We start from the raw sequence: 21,175 nt of genomic DNA, 5'->3' as shown, positions 1-21,175 counted from the left end.
ACACGAAGCGAAAGGAGAATGAATCACAGTAACGACTGTCATAACTTAGATAAGAATTAATTTAATGACGTTTGAAAAAAAAAAATCACGCTCCCGGCACAATTTACAATCGAGTAATAAACTTTTTTGGAACTTTCGAGTTAAATGAGTTCGTAACAGAACAGAACACAACGTCTCTCTTTCATCTTTTTTCCCCTCCCCTCCTTGTTTGTTGAATATATCAATATTTAATTGTACGGCTCATAAAGAAAATTAATTGGGTGACAAATACATCTGAACAGAACACCGAACCGATTGCTTGTGTACGTGTTTGCCGGAAAGGCATTTTTTACGCTCGAAAAAATCTACTCTTTTTTTTTTTTTATTGTGCCCGAGAGAATGAAGTGGAAAGACGAGACGTGAATGATTTCTCCCATGAAAATAATTAACTTATACATCAAAATCTTGACTTATACATCGAAATCTAATGTATTGTGTGCTCGTGTAGGTGTATGTGTGTATATATGTATATAATGTAGGCTTATATGCACGTGGAAAACTTGATATGGGGCCCGGAGTAGAGAGAGAGAGGGCCTCTTATTTACCTTAGCGAATCCCTTTCTTTTTTTAAATAAATGAAATAAGTAAAGAATATTTTCGTTTATTAGTTGTATTTCTTGTTAGTGAAAATAACACTAATTTAGTTCCTATAGTGATAATAACCACTACTGAAAAGCAGGTACACACACGAGCAGAAGAAAAGACATCTGCATGGTATATGTATGCCTGTATCTTCTTCTCTTTTATGTTCTACAAACTACATTTTTAACCTCCTTTATTCTATTTATAAATTTTACTTAAAATCCAAATTAGTAACCAAGAATGCATGACTATTGGTCTATTAATGGATAGTGGAGCATTAAAATTAACCAATTCAGAATTACATTAGTCATTAAAAGTAATTAATTACCGTCTGAGAGGATGGATTACTCGCTGTGAATCACACAGATATGATTTCATTAACGCTTACTTGTTAAGAACGTTTGTAAATGTGTAAAGTGTAAGGACTATTATGTATGACATCAGTTATATTTTTAGAAATTTAATGTAGGACTATAGAGTACGTGTGGGTTGTTGATTTAATATTTTCTCTATACAGACAGACAATCGAACAAGTTATCATCCCACTTCCTAGAAGGTTAACAACTCTATTATTGAATTATTATGCTAGAAAATTGACAAATACACGTGCTAGCGAAGAATTTCGGTATAATAATAATAATACATTTCTTTTTTAAAAAAGAAAACGCTGGGAAAGCAGAGTAGACCAGAAGTACAGTTAATGGAAGTTCTGTGTAGGTCTACACTCAGTACGAAGATAAATATAGAAAACAGTTTTGTCTGTATTTCAAGAAGGAATTGGTAAATAAAGTTTTGAATTTCCTAAACACGAGATGCTAATTGTTAAGTAGGATAGAAAATTTTATAATTAATTAATACAGGCTTATTTCTTTCTATTTAAAAAAAAGTCAACATTTGTTCTCAATTATATTGTTCTAATTATAGAATTTTTATGTTTCATATAGTTGAATGAGCATCGAATGTAACTAGGCTCTTTGCCAACGAAAAAGAAAAAAAGCATACAAGTTTATTAAAATACTTAATTTTCCTTGGTACAATTAGTTGATTATGGGTGTGTCAAATGATCAAATTTCAATGTCAGAACATTTAGATATAATGTTTTTAATACATAGAAGAGTTTCCTGTCTAGCAGGGCCTTTAAAAAAGGACAGGGGGGCCTTAAGTTGCAGCTTGTTTAGTTGTGTGTGTAAATCTACATTATTAAAATTATTTATTTACGTGTTCCCTTAGCATAAAATAGGTAACGTAACATTTTTTTTTTTTCAAGTTTAACGCCAAGTTACGTGACCTGAACGAAACATGCTCAAGTAAGTTTTGTTTAGGCTTGAATTTAAAAAGAAACTTAACGGTTTATAACCTAGTTTTTTTTTATATATATATATATATTGTTATAAACTGATTTTATTAAAATGTAATGTCTGTTCGATAGAATTTTAAGTAATTCTGATGAACGATCAGTCATTCTGTATTTAAATTTATGACCTTAGCGTGTGGCATGCAGCTTTGTAATTCCTCTAAAATTATAGAAAAAGTCACCGCAAATACATGTTTTTTTAAATGTATCGTTATCAGGGAAAGTAAGGCAGTGACTTTCGTGTGTTAAATTACATGAGATAATTTTAAAAATTTGATTAGAACCTAAATAATGATTTGTTCATAATAGAGCGTGGTCGTAATTGTTCTGTAACTCCCATGTGTGTTATTCCCCCATCAAATTTGGTCAAAATGTATGAAAAGAATGAGTTACATTATCTTAAATATAGGGCAGCGATGAAAAATAATGTAAGAGGTGTGATATACATTAAAATCCATACATATATTATTGTATAATGAGTCATTTTCGGTTAAAAATAGGGAGTGTATTAAACAATGGAAACTCTAATAGCAGAAAACAAAAAAAAAATATGTACTTAATCTGAAATGGAAAGTATGTTTAATTTAGAACCTAGTTTAGTATAATGAGTATTTTAAAAATATTTTGCCCATTATATTGTGTTTATGTACTGTTCTATGTACTGTACACTTGAACATTTATCCAGGTGCACCGAGATCTTTCCAGTATTACACGAGTTGCATTAGACGTTTACAATGAAATAAATTACTTCATTCAAGAAAGGGAATGTGTAAATTGCGTGGTAGTTCCGTGGCAATATGAAAATGCAAATTAAAGATGCCATCTTGACAAATCGTGTGGCGACACACGATGCCGACGACTTTATAAAAAGGCAGCATGCAACCTGCTAATTGGTAAAGAACTACAGCAATTCCTTATACTCACGAACACTATTTGGACCGATTATATATTCACGATTGCACGAGCAATACACGTACTCGTGCAATGCTGGAAAGACGTCTTCTGCAACTGAATAGATGTTAAAGTGAACACGCTATAGAATGTGCGTGTGTATAATTTTGTTTGTCTTTTTCGAATGCTTGATTTCGAATTAAGTCTTTTCACTGAATTTTCCATTATAAGTTAGTTGTATCCTTCTATTTTCTCTCTATTGAAATATAAATATAACAAATAAGAAAATACACTATAAGTAGTCTGATGTGTATGTAGTCCTATATATAGGCCTAATAGATGTGCCTAGCTATAATATAACTATAGTATGAACCAAGTTATACTGTAGACAGTGCCGGTCCGAGGCAAGTTTTAGGATGGAGCGAGATCCCATTATGGCGCCCCCTTTGGTTGCCCCTAATTTATACCCTTTTATTTTCTCTACCACTGAGGCGCCCCCTAGGACTTAGCGCCTGGAGCGGCTGCTCCGTTCGCCCTATGGTAGGGCCGGCTCTGACTGTAGACATGTATGCAGGTCTATATGTAGACCTTTGTATGTATGTAACATAGTTGTAGGTACACGCAGCATTAATTACGTGTGCAATTTAAGGGGTAGAGTCACCAGAAGTACTATACATCATTGTATTCAACAGGGCGGGATGGGTTGAGTTATTGACAACGTGGACTACGGAATTTGTTTCTCTAAAAGTCTACTTACTAACAGTGCCGGATTAGTCACTATGCACGCGGGGCACATGCCTAGGGGCCCGAAATTGAAAAAATAAAGCAATTTTACTGTTGCAATGGTATATCGTAATTTACAAATAATTCTCTAGTTATATTTAAACGTTATTAGTTTATGATGTAAAATTATGTAAAGGCTTTCTGTGCCTAGGCATCTCAGAAGGTCTTAATTGCTTACTAAGTTAGTGATGTTCAATGAAGAAAATGTTTACATGAAAATTATTTATTTTGTGTCAGGGGTTCATAAACTATTGTACACGTAATTAATGGACAAGAGGTTTGTCAAAGTATACAACAGGAAGGGAATGGGTCAAAAAAGTGACTCAAAATTGTATACGTAATTAATAATAGACGATCCATGTATATATATAGGCTATATCTCATCTATACACGCATACAAGTAAGTGTTGAAGATTACAAATTTCGGCATTTACAAAACAATTATTTCTTCTGTGTCGGAAGACTATAAACTATTGTACACGAAAGTAAAAGGGAGGACGGTCAAAACTATTGTGTTCAATAGTTTACCCTCCCTGACCCTGTTGTGAACTATTGACCCTCTCTCCCTGTTGTCAACTATTGTATACAAGGAGGGAGTGTCAAAAATGGCTCGAAACTGTACAGTAATTTATAAACGGACCTTAAATGTGTATGTGTATGCATGTACGTATCTTATCTACACGTGTTTATGGCAAATTCAAAATTTATGTTGGTCACGTGACGCACCAATAATGGCGCCTGACGTCACCAACATAAAAACCTATCTTATGACTCAAGTCGGTCAAATTTTATCGTCACACGATACTCACATTCAACTTATTCTCATCAAAATTTAAGATCATTACAACGTCTAGACGGTCTTTATATTACTTCAATTCATCGAATTCCAAATAACTTGGTTTAGGCCTAAAAAAAATTATAATGTAAATCAATAATTAAATATTTTCTAGGAATAAAAACATTTTCCTTTCTCCCTTACGGTTTATTGAACTCCGTTTATGGCTAATAACAATAAAAATCGTGCAAGAAGCACATTTATTCTTCGTTTTCTTCCAACTTTTCGTTTTTCTAATGGAAAAAAAAAATGTCGTCTGTCAAACATGGCGACGTATCTACTCTCCATGTAATGGGTAATAAAAAAAAAAACAATTATATACATTTATACAATTTACTTTTTATAAATTAATTAATTACGATTAAAATGGAGAAGTAATTTTATATTATTTTTACTTATTCGATGTTTGTTTTAACTTAATTTTTTACGTAGCAGACGATAGTTTTCAACTTTACTTCAGTTGTTTTATAATATCCATTCTTATCGGTTTATTCTTCAAGTGCCTTTAAAAATCAACCAATAAAAACGGATCTTATAAAACAACTCAAGTTTTTAAACAAATTGAAATCTATAAATACGACATCAAACGCCAACCAATAAAAACGGATCTTACAAAACATTTAAAGTCCAAAATTATTTTATATTTATATTATTTAAACTTTTCTGATGTTTTTTTTTAATTTAATTTTTTACGTAGCAGACGATAATTTTCAACTTTAGTTGTTGTCATTTTGTAACATTCGTTCCTATTGGTTGGCGTTCGATGTCGCATTTAGAAATTTTATTTTTATTATTATTATTTTTTAAATATCCGACGTCATCAACCAATAAATACGGGTCTTATAAAACAAGTAAAGTTCATAATTATCGTGTAAAAAATTAAAACTAACATCGGATAAGTATAAATAATATGAATATAAAATAATGTTGAACGTTAGTTATTATTTTATAAGATTCATTTTCATTGATTGATATTTCGAAATTTCAATTCTTTTAATTTTATTTTTAAATAAGTGACGTCAAATCATCAACCAATAAACACGGATCTTATAAAATAACTCAATTAAAGATCAAAATTATCGTCTGCTGTATCCAATTTATTAATTAAAATAAAACATTAGAAAAATTTGACTTACGTTTTAGACATTAAATGCGGAATAAATTATTTTAAAATAAGTTTCATAATCATTCTACACAAAAAAATTTATAAATTACAATTTATTTCAGATTTAATTACACTATATCCTCTGTTTTTATTGGTTGGCTGTTCGACGTCATTCGTTTGACATTTTAAAATTTTTATATGCGGAGATGATCATTAAATTTAAATTTTAATCAATTTAAAATTTATATTTAAATCATAAATTTAATTTATTATTACGTGATTTCGTTCGCTTTAATAATAAAAAAAAAATTGTAGCAGACGATAAATGTAAAATTTGCTTATTACGTCATAAACATCGTTTTTATTCGTTACGTTTCTGAAAATAAAATTTCTATATTTTTTTTAATATAAATTATTAAGTTTATTAAATTAAAATTAAATAATCAATATATAATTTACTAAATTCTTATATAAATAAATATAATTTTTAAATGCAAGGTCGACTATATTTACATTTTTTGAATTACGTCACGTGACTCTTTAAAGTAGCGTTAATCTATGTATAACGATTTTCTTACTTCACGATTTAATTTATTTAACAGAAATTTTTAAACATATTATTTTATTTCCTCATTTTTATTATGTAATATGAATTAAAATTCATAGCAGGTGAAGAGAATTTTTTAAAAGAAATTGTTGCGTAATATTATTGATTCGTGATGAAGCTTCATCAATTTTAAAATTTGATTTGCATTAAACGATGCTGGATTAGTTTCTAATAAGTAATTTTTTAAAATAATTTTGCGTGTATTGAATGAATCATATTAACTATTTTCAGTTTTTAATGTGTAATCGTCACATGATTTGTTGACGTAAACGATGTCACGTGATGTAGCGTAATTTAATTTTCTGAATAACTTTTGTTTTTTTTAAATGTAATAGTAATAATTTTTACTAAAAACGAATTATTAAAATACAAATAAGCTTTATTTATATTTAATTATAATATAAACATCTTTTAGTGTATATAATTCATGTTTTTTTATGTTACTACGTGTATTTAATTTCGTAAACAATTTTTTATTATTAATTAATATATAATTTTATAATATTAAAATTAATATTTTGATTATTTTCCGTTAATTATAAATAGATTGATTTTATTCGAAATCAATTTTTAAAAATTTAAATTCAAAATGACGTAATCGGTTTGAATATTAATTTATACGATTTTTTAACGTTCGACGAGAAATTTACCTATAAATTAATTTCTAATTTTATTTAAAATTTTACAATTTAAAAATATTTAAGTAAATTTTACAGAGAATAATTAAATTAATTAAATTTAATTAAATTTAATTATTGGTATATTACGCAATTTCTGATTGGTTGCCGGATTGATAAAGTTTTGTTTTGATTAAATCCGCCCAATAATAAATAATTATAATTATTACATTTATTGTTATAAATATAATCAATTATTGCATAAAGTAAAATAAATTAAACAACTAAATAAGTATTTACAATTTAAAATATTTCAAAATCAGTCACATGACCCGAATTTTTTTTTCAAATTTTGAATTTTCAAGATGGCAGCGTCCGGAGGATATTCGTTATTTAGTAACTAATAAGGAAATAGAAACTTAATCAGACATATATACATCATCAATAAAGAGATTATGAATTATTTCCTTAATCAGGACTTATGTTTTTACGTATTTTTGTACGCATTTTATCATCGAATTCGACCCTCCGGTGTTAGTTTTTATTAAGATTTTACATGCCCAAGAAGTATTTTTATAAATATATATATATATTGTATTTTATTCTTCTTGGCTTAACAATCATTAATAACTTTCTCTGCTCTGTCATAAATCACATTATGTCACGAAAATCTCAGATTAAATCCATATTTTTCGACTCAAAAATAAACTTGAGGTTAAAGAACTCCTTACTTGATTTTTAGGTAGTTTTTATTTACTTAAAAATTTATATTTTAGAGCAATTTATCAATAATTTAAGCTTAAAATTACAATTTAAATAATTTTCATTGTCTGATGTCACACTCCTTACCACGCTGTTTACTGTGATGTCAACTTCCTCTTCTGTGATGTCACGCTCTGTTCGGTTTATAAATGTAAAACTTTCTTGTTTAAGGGTAATTTATCACAAAATGTTAATAATTTAGGCACACAAACGAATTTAAAATTTAAATATTTTTCACTGTGTGATGTCATAGTTTTCACGTGTCACTTTTTTTTTCTTCCTGTGCTGTCATGTTTTTTTTTAATACTTTTCTACATTCGTAAATTTAAAAATTGATATTTTTGAAAGGTAAGAAATCAGAAAATAGTTAATAATTTATGCACAAAAGAGATTTTAATTTAAATTTTTATTGTGTGACGTCACACGTTCGTGTGTCAACTTCTGTGATGTCACACTTTATTCGAATAATTTTTTAGTTTAAAAATGGATTTTTTTAAAAGTTAATTTATCATAAAATAATAGTTAATTCTCCAGTAGAAATTTAAATTTTAAATAATAATTTCTGTTATGATGTCACACTTGAATGTGTCACTTTTTTTTATAATCCTCCGGTGTTATTTTTTTTATTTATACGTTAATAAACTCAAATTGATTGATAGAAAGAAAAGCAATTCTAATCATAAAAAAGAAATCTAAATTTCAAATTTTGATTGCGATGCCACTTTCTTGTGTGATGCTAACTTCCTCTTCTGTGATGTCATACTCTTTTTTTGTGATATCATAATGATAATCTCATTCCTACACTGTGACGTTATAGAGTACGTTTATGTCGTCACAATCTGGTTATTTTTTTCTCGCTGTGTCGTCATTAGATCGTCATTTTTTGTATCGATAAAACTTTCATTATTATTAATAATTTATGTTTACATTAAACCGCAAATTTTTTCCATATTTTCCTGGCGTTTAAACACTATAATTTTAATAAATGCTGCGTCTGAATGATGTCATCAGCAATGTTATAACAGTTAAAATGGTATTTTGCAACCATGCCACGCCGACTTTCTGTTTAAAATTCTTATTGTAAGGGAAGAGTCTAAAGTAGGGCCTTAATCTTATATACTCTAAACAATTGTTTATAGTGTTATAGATCAGTATAAACAACGAGTTATATGCAAATTTCAGCGGCAAGAACAAGTAATTACAAACGTATCTATGATTAAATCTAACTGCTGGGGGTTTTGTTACAACTATAATTGTATTCATGATAGAACAAAGGTACTTAAAAGATTATAAAAGAGATAAGAAAAAGTCATTAAGTGAGCTTTAAGGTTAATGAATTTGAGATAATTTACGTGATTTAATAAAATTTCGGCGCAATCAGTATCAGCAGAAAGATGATTTAACACTAGTACAGTGTACTTAGGCTATACTGTATAGAAGGGTAACAATAAAGGGGATTTTAGTAGCTTAATTCTTTACCATAATTGTGGAAGATAACACTAAGTCATCTTGCCCAATTAGAAAAGGATATTCAATATGATACTTAATGTACGGATGTATATACAAAAAGTGAATGGGGCATGATAACTTACTTTCACTGTAGGATTGTAATTGTATTGAATATGTTTCGATAATGGGGCGTACAAGAACACTCGATATAATTAACATCCCATATAAAGGGAGAGATGGCAATAGGCAGCGTCTTATCCTTATTTACATCATCAACACCAGTTTTACATTATTTTAATTAATTCAAACAAGAACTATCGATCACCATTTTCATTCGCTAACAACTTTCTCTGCTTTTTGTTTTAATTTACTAACTTAAAACTTTCGATCTTAATCAATTTTATTTTATTTTATTTTTTCTAAAAAGAAATTATCCGCTACCTAAAGCTTTTTATTTGAAAGTTTTGGGTTCTTGCCAACAACCGGAGCGACTTTAACTACAACATTTCGTGTTGTCTGTCACGCAAATTGTTAAAAACAGCGATCAAAGACCGATCAATGACAGTTTGGTGTATCAAATCTTATGACGTTGAACCTAACAGAACTTCTTACCTAAACGAATCCATTATAAGCGTAGGGTGCAGATAAAGAATTAAACTGTTAAAGCCCCCCTTTATTATTTCTTTCCCACGTATACGCCAATTTACCTGAATGGCAAATTTTGAAAGCATACCTCTCCCCCTCTATCAAGGTCTAAAAGTGTGGGAACGAGCAATACAAAAAACACATTTGTGACCTATTTTAACACGTCTTTTACATTTACAAGATTTATCACAATTTACTTCCTTCATCAATAATTTAATTTCCGTGCCATATATCATAGGTTCATACAACTTTTATTAATGGCATTATCAGTTTTTTTCCGTCTGGACGTCTTATAATTAATCTGTTGACTGTAAAGGATGTGTCTGTCTAAAACTCTCTTAGGAAATTGGCATAAAAGTGGAAGATATTATCAACTCCATTATCTCTTCTGTCATTTTTTTTGTGTGTGTGTATGTGCAATTTCTCTATTCTTTATTGAAAAGCATGGTTCACCCTCGTATAGATTCGTGTAGAGGGGGCTTATCTTATAAAGTTTCGAACAGACATCAATATAAAGATCTACAACTTCATACAGGTCGATACTAACCTATTCTACAGTAGAACTTCCTTCTAAAAATAGCGAATTTTATCCCATAAGCGAGCGCATTAAACGCATCACTACTCACTAAAACACTACAAGCACGACATATTCCTCATTTAATAACTTGAAAAAATAGTAATTTCCTACATAAACCCGTTACAGAAATGATATAAACTTGTAAAGATTAGAAGAAGAATGTTTCTATCAAGGTCTCATCTGTGTAGAAGGTCAGAAAAATATTTTGGTATGAGTTCTTTCCGAAAACTGGGCTTATGTAATATCAATAAGACAGTGAGCAGATCGCGCGAATGATTCATTTTTATGAATCTGATATGGCTTTGTTACTGTAACAGAATCCATTCGGTAGTTTTTTTCGAACGTAAAAACTGTCGGTGAATTAATATCATCATCGTCAGGAAATTATAACTCTCAAGGTCAATTTTTAGAAGGGCCGTTGGAATGTTAAGATCGTCGCAATTATGTGTTGTTGTAGTGTAGCTGATACTGATACCAATCGTGTTTTTTCCATATAGTATCTATAATTCTCTATCTGGTAGCTTATATATATATATATATTTATTCTTNCTCCCTTCAAGAATACCACGATCTTTTATCCCTCCTTTTTGCTAACACAGTTAATTAATAATAAATAAATTAATCTGGTAAGTCAATATTAATAAACGCACCGTAGAAAAGATCCATTTCGTGTGGAAATTTACATCCTGAACTGTCACGGATCATCCATTGGACTAAATGAACCGTTTCTAATCCGACCCAATTTTCCACCCCCGAAAATGCCTTATCGATCATCCTGTTATAAAGACATTGTGTCTGCAGATGAGGTAGGCTATACATACAAACACAATAAGAGGAAATTTGAGTGTATGTGTGTATATATATATACACATATATAGCCTATTTACATATGCAACCACAAGAAAAATATACTTCTAATCGAATTAATTCCTATTTTAAGCGTTAAAAATTAATTGAATACTTTGTCAAGCAATTTTAAGAGAGGGGAAACATTCGAATAAACATTAACACGAAGCGAAAGGAGAATGAATCACAGTAACGACTGTCATAACTTAGATAAGAATTAATTTAATGACGTTTGAAAAAAAAAAATCACGCTCCCGGCACAATTTACAATCGAGTAATAAACTTTTTTGGAACTTTCGAGTTAAATGAGTTCGTAACAGAACAGAACACAACGTCTCTCTTTCATCTTTTTTCCCCTCCCCTCCTTGTTTGTTGAATATATCAATATTTAATTGTACGGCTCATAAAGAAAATTAATTGGGTGACAAATACATCTGAACAGAACACCGAACCGATTGCTTGTGTACGTGTTTGCCGGAAAGGCATTTTTTACGCTCGAAAAAATCTACTCTTTTTTTTTTTTTATTGTGCCCGAGAGAATGAAGTGGAAAGACGAGACGTGAATGATTTCTCCCATGAAAATAATTAACTTATACATCAAAATCTTGACTTATACATCGAAATCTAATGTATTGTGTGCTCGTGTAGGTGTATGTGTGTATATATGTATATAATGTAGGCTTATATGCACGTGGAAAACTTGATATGGGGCCCGGAGTAGAGAGAGAGAGGGCCTCTTATTTACCTTAGCGAATCCCTTTCTTTTTTTAAATAAATGAAATAAGTAAAGAATATTTTCGTTTATTAGTTGTATTTCTTGTTAGTGAAAATAACACTAATTTAGTTCCTATAGTGATAATAACCACTACTGAAAAGCAGGTACACACACGAGCAGAAGAAAAGACATCTGCATGGTATATGTATGCCTGTATCTTCTTCTCTTTTATGTTCTACAAACTACATTTTTAACCTCCTTTATTCTATTTATAAATTTTACTTAAAATCCAAATTAGTAACCAAGAATGCATGACTATTGGTCTATTAATGGATAGTGGAGCATTAAAATTAACCAATTCAGAATTACATTAGTCATTAAAAGTAATTAATTACCGTCTGAGAGGATGGATTACTCGCTGTGAATCACACAGATATGATTTCATTAACGCTTACTTGTTAAGAACGTTTGTAAATGTGTAAAGTGTAAGGACTATTATGTATGACATCAGTTATATTTTTAGAAATTTAATGTAGGACTATAGAGTACGTGTGGGTTGTTGATTTAATATTTTCTCTATACAGACAGACAATCGAACAAGTTATCATCCCACTTCCTAGAAGGTTAACAACTCTATTATTGAATTATTATGCTAGAAAATTGACAAATACACGTGCTAGCGAAGAATTTCGGTATAATAATAATAATACATTTCTTTTTTAAAAAAGAAAACGCTGGGAAAGCAGAGTAGACCAGAAGTACAGTTAATGGAAGTTCTGTGTAGGTCTACACTCAGTACGAAGATAAATATAGAAAACAGTTTTGTCTGTATTTCAAGAAGGAATTGGTAAATAAAGTTTTGAATTTCCTAAACACGAGATGCTAATTGTTAAGTAGGATAGAAAATTTTATAATTAATTAATACAGGCTTATTTCTTTCTATTTAAAAAAAAGTCAACATTTGTTCTCAATTATATTGTTCTAATTATAGAATTTTTATGTTTCATATAGTTGAATGAGCATCGAATGTAACTAGGCTCTTTGCCAACGAAAAAGAAAAAAAGCATACAAGTTTATTAAAATACTTAATTTTCCTTGGTACAATTAGTTGATTATGGGTGTGTCAAATGATCAAATTTCAATGTCAGAACATTTAGATATAATGTTTTTAATACATAGAAGAGTTTCCTGTCTAGCAGGGCCTTTAAAAAAGGACAGGGGGGCCTTAAGTTGCAGCTTGTTTAGTTGTGTGTGTAAATCTACATTATTAAAATTATTTATTTACGTGTTCCCTTAGCATAAAATAGGTAACGTAACATTTTTTTTTTTTCAAGTTTAACGCCAAGTTACGTGACCTGAACGAAACATGCTCAAGTAAGTTTTGTTTAGGCTTGAATTTAAAAAGAAACTTAACGGTTTATAACCTAGTTTTTTTTTATATATATATATATATTGTTATAAACTGATTTTATTAAAATGTAATGTCTGTTCGATAGAATTTTAAGTAATTCTGATGAACGATCAGTCATTCTGTATTTAAATTTATGACCTTAGCGTGTGGCATGCAGCTTTGTAATTCCTCTAAAATTATAGAAAAAGTCACCGCAAATACATGTTTTTTTAAATGTATCGTTATCAGGGAAAGTAAGGCAGTGACTTTCGTGTGTTAAATTACATGAGATAATTTTAAAAATTTGATTAGAACCTAAATAATGATTTGTTCATAATAGAGCGTGGTCGTAATTGTTCTGTAACTCCCATGTGTGTTATTCCCCCATCAAATTTGGTCAAAATGTATGAAAAGAATGAGTTACATTATCTTAAATATAGGGCAGCGATGAAAAATAATGTAAGAGGTGTGATATACATTAAAATCCATACATATATTATTGTATAATGAGTCATTTTCGGTTAAAAATAGGGAGTGTATTAAACAATGGAAACTCTAATAGCAGAAAACAAAAAAAAAATATGTACTTAATCTGAAATGGAAAGTATGTTTAATTTAGAACCTAGTTTAGTATAATGAGTATTTTAAAAATATTTTGCCCATTATATTGTGTTTATGTACTGTTCTATGTACTGTACACTTGAACATTTATCCAGGTGCACCGAGATCTTTCCAGTATTACACGAGTTGCATTAGACGTTTACAATGAAATAAATTACTTCATTCAAGAAAGGGAATGTGTAAATTGCGTGGTAGTTCCGTGGCAATATGAAAATGCAAATTAAAGATGCCATCTTGACAAATCGTGTGGCGACACACGATGCCGACGACTTTATAAAAAGGCAGCATGCAACCTGCTAATTGGTAAAGAACTACAGCAATTCCTTATACTCACGAACACTATTTGGACCGATTATATATTCACGATTGCACGAGCAATACACGTACTCGTGCAATGCTGGAAAGACGTCTTCTGCAACTGAATAGATGTTAAAGTGAACACGCTATAGAATGTGCGTGTGTATAATTTTGTTTGTCTTTTTCGAATGCTTGATTTCGAATTAAGTCTTTTCACTGAATTTTCCATTATAAGTTAGTTGTATCCTTCTATTTTCTCTCTATTGAAATATAAATATAACAAATAAGAAAATACACTATAAGTAGTCTGATGTGTATGTAGTCCTATATATAGGCCTAATAGATGTGCCTAGCTATAATATAACTATAGTATGAACCAAGTTATACTGTAGACAGTGCCGGTCCGAGGCAAGTTTTAGGATGGAGCGAGATCCCATTATGGCGCCCCCTTTGGTTGCCCCTAATTTATACCCTTTTATTTTCTCTACCACTGAGGCGCCCCCTAGGACTTAGCGCCTGGAGCGGCTGCTCCGTTCGCCCTATGGTAGGGCCGGCTCTGACTGTAGACATGTATGCAGGTCTATATGTAGACCTTTGTATGTATGTAACATAGTTGTAGGTACACGCAGCATTAATTACGTGTGCAATTTAAGGGGTAGAGTCACCAGAAGTACTATACATCATTGTATTCAACAGGGCGGGATGGGTTGAGTTATTGACAACGTGGACTACGGAATTTGTTTCTCTAAAAGTCTACTTACTAACAGTGCCGGATTAGTCACTATGCACGCGGGGCACATGCCTAGGGGCCCGAAATTGAAAAAATAAAGCAATTTTACTGTTGCAATGGTATATCGTAATTTACAAATAATTCTCTAGTTATATTTAAACGTTATTAGTTTATGATGTAAAATTATGTAAAGGCTTTCTGTGCCTAGGCATCTCAGAAGGTCTTAATTGCTTACTAAGTTAGTGATGTTCAATGAAGAAAATGTTTACATGAAAATTATTTATTTTGTGTCAGGGGTTCATAAACTATTGTACACGTAATTAATGGACAAGAGGTTTGTCAAAGTATACAACAGGAAGGGAATGGGTCAAAAAAGTGACTCAAAATTGTATACGTAATTAATAATAGACGATCCATGTATATATATAGGCTATATCTCATCTATACACGCATACAAGTAAGTGTTGAAGATTACAAATTTCGGCATTTACAAAACAATTATTTCTTCTGTGTCGGAAGACTATAAACTATTGTACACGAAAGTAAAAGGGAGGACGGTCAAAACTATTGTGTTCAATAGTTTACCCTCCCTGACCCTGTTGTGAACTATTGACCCTCTCTCCCTGTTGTCAACTATTGTATACAAGGAGGGAGTGTCAAAAATGGCTCGAAACTGTACAGTAATTTATAAACGGACCTTAAATGTGTATGTGTATGCATGTACGTATCTTATCTACACGTGTTTATGGCAAATTCAAAATTTATGTTGGTCACGTGACGCACCAATAATGGCGCCTGACGTCACCAACATAAAAACCTATCTTATGACTCAAGTCGGTCAAATTTTATCGTCACACGATACTCACATTCAACTTATTCTCATCAAAATTTAAGATCATTACAACGTCTAGACGGTCTTTATATTACTTCAATTCATCGAATTCCAAATAACTTGGTTTAGGCCTAAAAAAAATTATAATGTAAATCAATAATTAAATATTTTCTAGGAATAAAAACATTTTCCTTTCTCCCTTACGGTTTATTGAACTCCGTTTATGGCTAATAACAATAAAAATCGTGCAAGAAGCACATTTATTCTTCGTTTTCTTCCAACTTTTCGTTTTTCTAATGGAAAAAAAAAATGTCGTCTGTCAAACATGGCGACGTATCTACTCTCCATGTAATGGGTAATAAAAAAAAAAACAATTATATACATTTATACAATTTACTTTTTATAAATTAATTAATTACGATTAAAATGGAGAAGTAATTTTATATTATTTTTACTTATTCGATGTTTGTTTTAACTTAATTTTTTACGTAGCAGACGATAGTTTTCAACTTTACTTCAGTTGTTTTATAATATCCATTCTTATCGGTTTATTCTTCAAGTGCCTTTAAAAATCAACCAATAAAAACGGATCTTATAAAACAACTCAAGTTTTTAAACAAATTGAAATCTATAAATACGACATCAAACGCCAACCAATAAAAACGGATCTTACAAAACATTTAAAGTCCAAAATTATTTTATATTTATATTATTTAAACTTTTCTGATGTTTTTTTTTAATTTAATTTTTTACGTAGCAGACGATAATTTTCAACTTTAGTTGTTGTCATTTTGTAACATTCGTTCCTATTGGTTGGCGTTCGATGTCGCATTTAGAAATTTTATTTTTATTATTATTATTTTTTAAATATCCGACGTCATCAACCAATAAATACGGGTCTTATAAAACAAGTAAAGTTCATAATTATCGTGTAAAAAATTAAAACTAACATCGGATAAGTATAAATAATATGAATATAAAATAATGTTGAACGTTAGTTATTATTTTATAAGATTCATTTTCATTGATTGATATTTCGAAATTTCAATTCTTTTAATTTTATTTTTAAATAAGTGACGTCAAATCATCAACCAATAAATACGGGTCTTATAAAACAAGTAAAGTTCATAATTATCGTGTAAAAAATTAAAACTAACATCGGATAAGTATAAATAATATGAATATAAAATAATGTTGAACGTTAGTTATTATTTTATAAGATTCATTTTCATTGATTGATATTTCGAAATTTCAATTCTTTTAATTTTATTTTTAAATAAGTGACGTCAAATCATCAACCAATAAACACGGATCTTATAAAATAACTCAATTAAAGATCAAAATTATCGTCTGCTGTATCCAATTTATTAATTAAAATAAAACATTAGAAAAATTTGACTTACGTTTTAGACATTAAATGCGGAATAAATTATTTTAAAATAAGTTTCATAATCATTCTACACAAAAAAATTTATAAATTACAATTTATTTCAGATTTAATTACACTATATCCTCTGTTTTTATTGGTTGGCTGTTCGACGTCATTCGTTTGACATTTTAAAATTTTTATATGCGGAGATGATCATTAAATTTAAATTTTAATCAATTTAAAATTTATATTTAAATCATAAATTTAATTTATTATTACGTGATTTCGTTCGCTTTAATAATAAAAAAAAAATTGTAGCAGACGATAAATGTAAAATTTGCTTATTACGTCATAAACATCGTTTTTATTCGTTACGTTTCTGAAAATAAAATTTCTATATTTTTTTTAATATAAATTATTAAGTTTATTAAATTAAAATTAAATAATCAATATATAATTTACTAAATTCTTATATAAATAAATATAATTTTTAAATGCAAGGTCGACTATATTTACATTTTTTGAATTACGTCACGTGACTCTTTAAAGTAGCGTTAATCTATGTATAACGATTTTCTTACTTCACGATTTAATTTATTTAACAGAAATTTTTAAACATATTATTTTATTTCCTCATTTTTATTATGTAATATGAATTAAAATTCATAGCAGGTGAAGAGAATTTTTTAAAAGAAATTGTTGCGTAATATTATTGATTCGTGATGAAGCTTCATCAATTTTAAAATTTGATTTGCATTAAACGATGCTGGATTAGTTTCTAATAAGTAATTTTTTAAAATAATTTTGCGTGTATTGAATGAATCATATTAACTATTTTCAGTTTTTAATGTGTAATCGTCACATGATTTGTTGACGTAAACGATGTCACGTGATGTAGCGTAATTTAATTTTCTGAATAACTTTTGTTTTTTTTAAATGTAATAGTAATAATTTTTACTAAAAACGAATTATTAAAATACAAATAAGCTTTATTTATATTTAATTATAATATAAACATCTTTTAGTGTATATAATTCATGTTTTTTTATGTTACTACGTGTATTTAATTTCGTAAACAATTTTTTATTATTAATTAATATATAATTTTATAATATTAAAATTAATATTTTGATTATTTTCCGTTAATTATAAATAGATTGATTTTATTCGAAATCAATTTTTAAAAATTTAAATTCAAAATGACGTAATCGGTTTGAATATTAATTTATACGATTTTTTAACGTTCGACGAGAAATTTACCTATAAATTAATTTCTAATTTTATTTAAAATTTTACAATTTAAAAATATTTAAGTAAATTTTACAGAGAATAATTAAATTAATTAAATTTAATTAAATTTAATTATTGGTATATTACGCAATTTCTGATTGGTTGCCGGATTGATAAAGTTTTGTTTTGATTAAATCCGCCCAATAATAAATAATTATAATTATTACATTTATTGTTATAAATATAATCAATTATTGCATAAAGTAAAATAAATTAAACAACTAAATAAGTATTTACAATTTAAAATATTTCAAAATCAGTCACATGACCCGAATTTTTTTTTCAAATTTTGAATTTTCAAGATGGCAGCGTCCGGAGGATATTCGTTATTTAGTAACTAATAAGGAAATAGAAACTTAATCAGACATATATACATCATCAATAAAGAGATTATGAATTATTTCCTTAATCAGGACTTATGTTTTTACGTATTTTTGTACGCATTTTATCATCGAATTCGACCCTCCGGTGTTAGTTTTTATTAAGATTTTACATGCCCAAGAAGTATTTTTATAAATATATATATATATTGTATTTTATTCTTCTTGGCTTAACAATCATTAATAACTTTCTCTGCTCTGTCATAAATCACATTATGTCACGAAAATCTCAGATTAAATCCATATTTTTCGACTCAAAAATAAACTTGAGGTTAAAGAACTCCTTACTTGATTTTTAGGTAGTTTTTATTTACTTAAAAATTTATATTTTAGAGCAATTTATCAATAATTTAAGCTTAAAATTACAATTTAAATAATTTTCATTGTCTGATGTCACACTCCTTACCACGCTGTTTACTGTGATGTCAACTTCCTCTTCTGTGATGTCACGCTCTGTTCGGTTTATAAATGTAAAACTTTCTTGTTTAAGGGTAATTTATCACAAAATGTTAATAATTTAGGCACACAAACGAATTTAAAATTTAAATATTTTTCACTGTGTGATGTCATAGTTTTCACGTGTCACTTTTTTTTTCTTCCTGTGCTGTCATGTTTTTTTTTAATACTTTTCTACATTCGTAAATTTAAAAATTGATATTTTTGAAAGGTAAGAAATCAGAAAATAGTTAATAATTTATGCACAAAAGAGATTTTAATTTAAATTTTTATTGTGTGACGTCACACGTTCGTGTGTCAACTTCTGTGATGTCACACTTTATTCGAATAATTTTTTAGTTTAAAAATGGATTTTTTTAAAAGTTAATTTATCATAAAATAATAGTTAATTCTCCAGTAGAAATTTAAATTTTAAATAATAATTTCTGTTATGATGTCACACTTGAATGTGTCACTTTTTTTTATAATCCTCCGGTGTTATTTTTTTTATTTATACGTTAATAAACTCAAATTGATTGATAGAAAGAAAAGCAATTCTAATCATAAAAAAGAAATCTAAATTTCAAATTTTGATTGCGATGCCACTTTCTTGTGTGATGCTAACTTCCTCTTCTGTGATGTCATACTCTTTTTTTGTGATATCATAATGATAATCTCATTCCTACACTGTGACGTTATAGAGTACGTTTATGTCGTCACAATCTGGTTATTTTTTTCTCGCTGTGTCGTCATTAGATCGTCATTTTTTGTATCGATAAAACTTTCATTATTATTAATAATTTATGTTTACATTAAACCGCAAATTTTTTCCATATTTTCCTGGCGTTTAAACACTATAATTTTAATAAATGCTGCGTCTGAATGATGTCATCAGCAATGTTATAACAGTTAAAATGGTATTTTGCAACCATGCCACGCCGACTTTCTGTTTAAAATTCTTATTGTAAGGGAAGAGTCTAAAGTAGGGCCTTAATCTTATATACTCTAAACAATTGTTTATAGTGTTATAGATCAGTATAAACAACGAGTTATATGCAAATTTCAGCGGCAAGAACAAGTAATTACAAACGTATCTATGATTAAATCTAACTGCTGGGGGTTTTGTTACAACTATAATTGTATTCATGATAGAACAAAGGTACTTAAAAGATTATAAAAGAGATAAGAAAAAGTCATTAAGTGAGCTTTAAGGTTAATGAATTTGAGATAATTTACGTGATTTAATAAAATTTCGGCGCAATCAGTATCAGCAGAAAGATGATTTAACACTAGTACAGTGTACTTAGGCTATACTGTATAGAAGGGTAACAATAAAGGGGATTTTAGTAGCTTAATTCTTTACCATAATTGTGGAAGATAACACTAAGTCATCTTGCCCAATTAGAAAAGGATATTCAATATGATACTTAATGTACGGATGTATATACAAAAAGTGAATGGGGCATGATAACTTACTTTCACTGTAGGATTGTAATTGTATTGAATATGTTTCGATAATGGGGCGTACAAGAACACTCGATATAATTAACATCCCATATAAAGGGAGAGATGGCAATAGGCAGCGTCTTATCCTTATTTACATCATCAACACCAGTTTTACATTATTTTAATTAATTCAAACAAGAACTATCGATCACCATTTTCATTCGCTAACAACTTTCTCTGCTTTTTGTTTTAATTTACTAACTTAAAACTTTCGATCTTAATCAATTTTATTTTATTTTATTTTTTCTAAAAAGAAATTATCCGCTACCTAAAGCTTTTTATTTGAAAGTTTTGGGTTCTTGCCAACAACCGGAGCGACTTTAACTACAACATTTCGTGTTGTCTGTCACGCAAATTGTTAAAAACAGCGATCAAAGACCGATCAATGACAGTTTGGTGTATCAAATCTTATGACGTTGAACCTAACAGAACTTCTTACCTAAACGAATCCATTATAAGCGTAGGGTGCAGATAAAGAATTAAACTGTTAAAGCCCCCCTTTATTATTTCTTTCCCAC

At 29.0% G+C, this 21,175-nt stretch overlaps 2 protein-coding genes across 8 annotated transcripts in view; one reads left to right on the top strand and one right to left on the bottom strand.

The window, feature by feature from the left end:
- Positions 1-7,677, bottom strand: part of LOC111626457 — a 53,353-nt gene extending 45,676 nt beyond the window's left edge. For 2 of the 4 annotated variants that reach the window (XM_023369856.1, XM_023369883.1), the window contains exons 1-2: positions 4,629-4,763; positions 4,459-4,555 (exon numbers count right to left, since the gene is read on the bottom strand). The gene's annotated coding sequence lies outside the window, so the exon portion shown is untranslated. Of the gene's footprint in view, positions 1-949; positions 988-4,458; positions 4,556-4,628; positions 4,764-7,662 lie in introns of those variants that run through there. The other 2 variants (XM_023369861.1, XM_023369867.1) reach the window with 2 other exon arrangements.
- Positions 1-21,175, top strand: part of LOC111626511 (endonuclease/exonuclease/phosphatase family domain-containing protein 1-like) — a 72,534-nt gene that overhangs the window by 2,279 nt on the left and 49,080 nt on the right. The window contains exon 1 of one of the 4 annotated variants that reach the window (XM_023369928.1): positions 13,076-13,181. The exons of 2 other annotated variants lie outside the window; for them this stretch is intronic. The gene's annotated coding sequence lies outside the window, so the exon portion shown is untranslated. Of the gene's footprint in view, positions 1-13,075; positions 13,182-17,963; positions 17,985-21,175 lie in introns of those variants that run through there. One more of the 4 variants, XM_023369944.1, reaches the window with a different exon arrangement.

Source organism: Centruroides sculpturatus, unplaced genomic scaffold, assembly GCF_000671375.1.
Source record: "Centruroides sculpturatus isolate CEXI.00-Female unplaced genomic scaffold, Cexi_2.0 scaffold203, whole genome shotgun sequence".
Lineage (NCBI taxonomy): Eukaryota > Metazoa > Arthropoda > Arachnida > Scorpiones > Buthidae > Centruroides > Centruroides sculpturatus.
The sequence above is the reverse complement of the archived record's forward strand: the minus strand, read 5'-3'. Positions and strand labels throughout refer to the sequence as shown.